The 7567-nt window shown below is 44.2% G+C and overlaps 1 pseudogene; it reads left to right on the top strand.

Annotated features, from left to right (window-relative positions):
- The first annotated feature begins 229 nt into the window (after window positions 1-229).
- On the top strand, window positions 230-5858 carry LOC119804476 (annotated as a pseudogene).
- The last annotated feature ends 1709 nt before the right edge of the window (window positions 5859-7567 follow it).

Raw genomic sequence — 7567 nt, 5'->3', positions numbered from 1 at the left:
GGTGTGCCTTTCTGGGTCTTTTTTTAAAAATAGCGTTGGATGTGTCATGCGTGGTAAAGTAGCATTTCCTAGACATGCAACAGTCGCAGGGGAATTAATTTACAGGTGAGCAAGGGGCTGGGGGTGAAGTAGCACAGTGGTAGAGTCTTGCCTAGCACACTCCAGGCCCTCAGTTCAAGACCGGCACTAACAAAAATCCAACAAGGATCAAACTCCCCGAGAGCGCAAAATGTCCAAGCAAGGACTTAGTATACCTTCTTGAGTAAAGTTCCAGATTTCCCTAGGCATTCTGGTAGAAGCTGTGATCAAGCATGGTGACAATATAGGAGCCCAAACTTTGTATATCATGTCTGCAAAGGGAATCAAGGCACGACTGAACAAACTTTCCACTGCTGGTGTGGGTGACCGCTGATGGCCACAGTTAAGAAAGGCATGCCCGTTCACAACATTAACCCTAGCACTCAGGAGGCAGAGGCAGAGGCAGGCCTATCTCTGAGTTCAAGGCCAGCCTGGTCTATAGAGTTCCAGGATAACTGGGGCTGTCACATAGAGAAACCCTGTCTTGAAAAACAGAAACAAAAAGTCAATGTTTGACAAAGAAGCTAAAAGTATAAAATGGAAAAAAGAAAACACCTTCAAGAATTGTGCTGGCGGGCTGGAGAGAGGGCTCAGAGGTTAAGAGCATTGCCTGCTCTTCCAGAAGTCGCGTTCAATTCCCTGCAACCACATGGTGGCTCACAACCATCTGTAGTGAGATCTGGTGCCCTCTACTGGTCTTCAGACATACACACAGACAGAATGTTGTATACATAATAAATAAATAAATAAATAAATAAATAAATAAATAAATAAATAAATATTAAAAAAGAATTGTGCTGGCATAGCTGGATGTCAACCTGTAGAAGAATGAAAATAGACCCATACCTATCACCATGCACAAAACTGAAGTCCAAATGGGTTAAAGACCTCAACATAAGCCAGCCACACTGAACCTCATAGAAGAGAACGTGGGAAGTACTCTCAAACACATTGGCACAGGAGACCACTTCCTAAATGTAACACCAGTAGTACAGACACTGAGAGGAACAATTACTAAATGGGACCTCCTGAAACTGAGAAGCTTCTGTAAAACAAAGGGCACAGTCAATAAGACAAAATGGCAGCCTACAGAATGGGAAAAGATCTTCACCAACCCCACATCAGAGGACTGATCTCCAAAATATATAAAGAACTCAAGAAATTAGACACCAAACCACCAAATAATCTAATTAAAAAATTGGGTACAGATTTAAACAGAGAATTCTCAACAGAGGAATCTCAAATGACTGCAAGACACTTAAGAAATTGCTCAACATCTTTAATCATCAGGGAAATGCAAATCAAAACGACTCTGAGATACCATCTTATACCAATCATGATAGCTAAGATCAAAAACACTGATGACAACTTATGCTAGAGAGGATGTGGAATAAGGGGAACACTCCTCCTTTACTAGTGGGAGTGCAAACTTGTACAGCTGCTGTAGAAATCAGTATGACAATTTCTCAGAAAATTAAGAATCAATCTACCTCAAGACCCAGGAGAGATGGCTCAGAGGTTAAGAGCAATGCCTGCTCTTCCAAAGGTCCTGAGTTCAATTCCCAGCAACCATATGGTGGCTCACAACCATCTGTAATGAGGTCTGGTGCCCTCTTCTGGCCTGCAGGCATACATGGAAGGAATGCTGTACACATAATAAATAAATAAATAAATAAATAAATAAATAAATAAATAAATAAAAAAGACCCAGGAATTGTATATATAATAAATAAATAATATTTAAAAAAACCCAGCAATACCACTTTTGGGCATATAGTCAAAAGAGGCACAATCACACCACAAGGACGTTTGTTCAGCTATGTTCCTAGCAGCATTATTCATAATAGCCAGAACCTGAAATAAACCTAGATGCCCCCCTACAGACGAATGGATAAAGAAAATGTGGTACATTTAAACAATGGAGTACTACTCAGCAGTAAAAATCAATGACCTCTTTAAATTTGCAGGAAAATGGACAGAACTAGGAAAAAAAAAAACATCCTGAGTGAGGTAACCCAGACCCAGAAAGACAAATATAGTACGTACTCATAAGTGAATACCAGAAAAAAGCAAAGGATAACTAGCCTACAGTCCACAAACCCAGAGAAGCTAGAACCCTCTTCCAGAAATAAATGGAAGCAGATGCAGAGATCTACAACTAACCACTGGGCCAAGCTTCAGTTGAAGAGAGGGAGGAGCGATAATATGACCAAAGGGGTCAAGACTATGATGGGGAAACCCATAGAATCAGTTGACCCAAACTAGTGGGAGATCACTGACTCTGGACTCTGACAACTAGGGATCCTGCATAGGAGCAATAGGAGTTAACTAAGCCTCCTGAATATAGGTGACAATGGAGTGGCTTGGACAGTATATGAGGCCACTGGCAGTGGTACCAGGATCTAACTCTGATGCATGAAGTGACTTTGTGTAGCCCATTCTCTATGGAGAGATACCTTGCTCAGACTAGGCATGTTAACTCTGATGCATGAAGTGACTTTGTGTAGCCCATTCTCTATGGAGAGATACCTTGCTCAGACTAGGCATGTGGGAGAGGCCAAGTGGAGGGAAGGATCTTTGGCCTGCCTAAAGATGGTGATGGGTCAGACTTAGTTGACTCTCCAGGGGAGGTCTTAACCTTTCTGAGAAGTGGATGAGGGTAGGATGGGGTGGGGGGGAGGGGGGAGTGGAAAGAGAGGAGGGAGGGGGAACTAGGATCGTTATGTAAAAAATGAATAAAATTAAAAAAAAAAGAAAGGCATGCAAGTGGGAGTAGGAGCTGTTCCGATGCATGAGCTAGCTCTTTGGAACCTATTCCCTATGGTAGGATGCCTTGCCCAGCCTTGATGCAGGGTGCAGGGTAGGGGGGAGAGAAGCTTGGTCCTGCCTCAACTTGATAAATGCCATGCTTTGTTGCTTCACATGGAAGACCTTACCCCTTCTGAATGGAGCTAGAGGAGTGAATGCAGGCCAGGGTAGAAGGGAGGTGCCGGTAGGGGAACAAGAGGAGAGGAGAAAGGGGAAACTGTGGTTGGTATGTAAAATAAATAAATAAAGAAGGTATGCAAGAGGTGAGAAAAAGAGGTGCTTCCTGCTGGGGTAATTTAACAATGAAAGTCATATTGAAGAAAAGACGGGCGTGTCTTTAGCGTGTCTTTAATTTGAAGACAATGCAGGGGTCACAGTAAACAATAAAGGTGAGATGAAAGGTTCTGCTACCACTGGTCCAGTTACAAAGTAGTGTGCAGAATTGTGTAACAGGGCCCCAGACCTTAGCACAACCGACTCCATGATGGCAGTGCCATTTAGGCTGTAAAACTCAGCACATAGACAACACCACCTGACAAAAATAAAAACAAACAACTAATCCATAAAAGTCCACAGTTCTGGAAAGTCTCTAAAGGTACTAACCTTTCTTTTTGGCTTCTGTACTTCTGCTTCTGGCTAACTGTTCTTGTTAACTGAAGTATGCCAATTCAGAACGTGTGTGTGTGTGTGTGTGTGTGTGTGTGTGTGTGTGTGCTTCAAAGCTAATCCTGAGAAAGGTTCGGGGCTACACTGGATCGCGAGTACTCAGTCTAGTCACCAGGCAGCTAATAAAGACTTTCTATTGGCTTAAACCCATGCCCAAACAGCCTTCTTTGATGAATATCACACATCATTGTATCTGATACAGGCAACATCGCATGATTCTCCGGTGTATTTGCAAAATCTAATTAAAGAATCCTTACTCAAAAAGTAAGTGGACATATCATTGGCGATTATTATGAACAAGGTTCTAGGTCTTACAGGACAAAGGGCTCATACATAAATTAAAACACTAAATACATAAGAACGTAAATATAAATACTAAGAATGTACCTAAATAATTTTTTGAGATTTATTTATTATGTATACAGTGTTCTGTCGGCATGTATGCCTGCCCACTAGAAGAGGGTACCAGATCTTATTTTAGATGGTTGGGAGCCACCATGTGGTTGCCAGGAACTGAACTCAGGACCTCGGAAAGAGCCGCTAGTCTCTTAAGCTCTGAGCCAGCTCTCCTGCCTCTTGTACCTAAATCATTTTATTCATTGCTTTTCATGTTGCTGTGACAAGATACCCGAGGAAGCAAGTTAAAGAAAGAAGGGTTGTTTTTGGCTTCACAGTTCCATCATGGTGGGGAGGTCACGAGGGAGGAGCATGGGGCAGCGGATCACTTCACAGCGGAACACGTTTCACGGAGTCCGAAGTTGAGAAAAGAAATGCTAGTCAGCCATCATCCTCTTTTTCATTCAGCCCTGACCCCTACGTGATTGAATGGTGCTACCTACATTTGGGGGGCTCTTCGGTCTTCAATTAAACTAGTCTAAATTGTTTCTCACAGGCATGCTTAGAGCTTTAGTCCCATGGTAATGCTAAATTCTGTCACGTGGACAATATTCGCCACTGCGACAAAATCCACAAAGTGCTAACAGCTTTAAATTTTTACAGAAATGATGCCTTGTTAGGGTAAGCAGATGCCTCCTTCTGATCGGGTATTCAGCCTGTTAGGCCAGTGGTTCTCGGGCAACCACCCAGCCTCAATGTCATTCTTAGCTCATTTGTTTAATGTCTCGGAACATGGATTCTAACCCTCCTTGCTAGATGTACTATTAACTCTTCAAGGATCCAAATAATTGTGATTCATTCAGAAGTTTCCAGAAAACAGTACAATGCCCTATACCGCCATAGTTATTTAATATAGGTGTGGGATTGAAAGGGCTGCTTCAAGGACTGGAGAGGTGGCTCAGAGGTTATGAGCACAGGCTGCTCTTCCAGAGGTCCTGCGTTCAATTCTCAGCAACCGCATGGTGGCTCACAACCACCTGTAATGAGCTCTGATGTCCTCTTCTGGCGGGCAGGTATACATGCAGACAGAACACTGTATGCATAATAAATAAATAAATCTTATAAAAAGTTTTTTTAAATAAAAAAAGGCTGCATCAAGAGAGGTTATACATGAGCCGTGGTGTGAAGAAAGTACCTGGAGTGGAGTGGCCTATGTGTGCTGTCTAAGCCTCTGCTAAGTGACACAGGGCACTAGAATAGAAGGGCACCTCTGTTTTGAGTCGGGGGACGACTATAAAAGAAGACCACTTCTGTTCAGAATTGGGGGACTAGAATGGGGGCACCTCTATTTGCAGGGCAAGACTGGAAAAGGGAAAGGCATTTCTGTTTTGGGTCTGGGGAGCTAAAATCGAAGGCATCCGTGGTTTTGGTGGTGGGGCTAGACTAGAAAGGCACCTCTCTAGGGTGTGCGGCTACGACAGAGGCACCCCTGCTTTGAGGGCGGGGCTAGAAAAGAAATGACTCTCTGTCTCGGCGGAGGGGGACTAGGAAAGCAGGGCACTTCTGTGTAGCCTGAGGATGACAACGACGGAAGCACACCTCTGTTTGGTGATAGGGCTGGGACAGAGGAGCACCTTCGCATTGGTCCCAGGTAACAGACTGGGCTATGATAGGAAGGAATTCATTCTCAGTGGGGCCTCTTTTTTTTTTTTCTTTCTTAAGCTTGAATCAGCCTGTTTTTGTTTTGGTGTTCTTGGGAACTTTGAGGCATCACGTGGGACACACTGCAGGAGATGTGTGGAGTCCACAGGGATGAGAAGAACATGTGTGACTGCTTGAGATAGTCTAGTTGTGCCAACATTTCAGCCATGCCTGGTGCTACCTACTCTGTGTACTGCCCACTACGCAGCCTCACAGAGGACCATGCACCAGACCTGGAGAAGGCCCACCCAGAGGAAGCCAAGCCTTAGAGAAAAACCTCAAGTGAATTCAGAGGTAGCAGTTGAAAGCTACTCAGTGTTGGGGTTTTTGTTTTTGTTTTAACACAGAACTAGGGAACTGCAACCTTTCGCAAACAATGCTGGGAGGACAGCATCTCTTACATCTAGAACACCTTCTTGCTTTAAATAGTTTCTATTCAGTTACTTGAGAGTTCCATATACACATACATGCATTTTCATCATATTCGCTCCTAGCTCTCTCCAGCTCCTCTCAGACCCACATGCCATAGTCTCCTCCCAAATTTATGTCTTTTCATAACCCACCAAGGCCATTCAGGATTGTCCATATGTAGTTGGGTACAGAGTTATCCAATGGAGCATGGGCAACCTACTAGGGGCCACTTCCCAAAAGAAAACGGGATGCCCCTCCCCCCTGTGTCTTTCAACTGCCAAAGCCCCTCAGCTAGGGATAAGGCTTAGTCAACCCTCATCCATCTGTGCTGGAATTTTGTTTTTGTTTTTTCAAGATAGGGTTTCTCTGTGTAACATTCCTGGCTATTCTGTTGCTTTGTAGACCAGGCTGGCCTTGAACTCAGTGAGATCTCCCTGCCTCTGCTTCCCAAGTGCTGGGGTGAAGGGCATGTGCCACCACCGCCTAGCTGTGCTAGAGTTTTGACTGGCTTGATCTTGTATATAGGAAACAAAAGGCACTGTGAATTCACAGTGCAAATAGCCTTGCCACGTCCAGAAGAGAGTGTTTTCTAGCAGTCCTCGCCAACTTCTAGCTCTTAGGATCTTCTTGTTCCATGTTCTGCAAAGTTCCCCGAAGCTCCTGGAGAGGGAATCATAGATGCCCAATTCAGGGCTGAGCCTCTGATTCTCTGAACTCTGATAAACTGTGAGTACCAGTATCATTCATGAACTTGTCCATATTGAGTTTCATGGTCTCATTTGATGAGGACGACTGACCAGGTCTCTTCCTCAAGAGGGCACCGGATCTCATCACAGATGGTTATGAGCCACCTTGTGGTTGGTGGGAATTGAACTCAGGACCTTTGGAAGAGCAGGCAGTGTTCTTAACCGCTGAGCCATCTCTCCAGCCTCCAGTGTCGTTCACTAACTGCTGCAAAAGGAGTATCTCGGATGACAGTTGAGAGCTGCACTAATCTGTGCAGATAAATATTTAGAAAGCAGTGTGTCCACTTAGCAAAGTAAGAGTAGTACATTCTTCCCTAGGTTCTATGATCTCCTCAGTCATGGAGTTTCTTTGGCCAAATTTACAGTACCAGGAACGGATTCTGTCCTGTGAAGTGGACCTTAAACAGTCAGACATAGTTGGATACCCCGATCATGCCACACTTGCACCAATGGGCATATCTTGCCAGGTTGTTCATTACTGTAGCTTGCATGACTCACAGCTGGGTAAGACTTTTTGATAACTTTTCTTCCTCAGAAGCCTGTACAATGTCTTCCAGTAACATAAAAGCAAGCTAGTAAGGAAGCAATGTCCAAATCGGTATCAGTTTGGTTTCTCCATGTCCTGCCTCACTTGTGCAATGTGTTCAGCAAAAGGATCTTACCATCAAGTTCTGGTGCACAACCAGGAATGGTGGTACGCTGGTTAATTTTTTAAAAATCAGCTTGGTGTGAGCTAGGGTTATCGGGGAAGAGGGAGCACCACTCGAGGAAATGCCTCCAGAAAGACTGGCCTGGAAGCGAGTTTGCGGAAGCGTTTTTCT

Source organism: Arvicola amphibius, chromosome X (genome assembly GCF_903992535.2).
Source record: "Arvicola amphibius chromosome X, mArvAmp1.2, whole genome shotgun sequence".
Taxonomy (NCBI): domain Eukaryota; kingdom Metazoa; phylum Chordata; class Mammalia; order Rodentia; family Cricetidae; genus Arvicola; species Arvicola amphibius.
The sequence above is the reverse complement of the archived record's forward strand: the minus strand, read 5'-3'. Positions and strand labels throughout refer to the sequence as shown.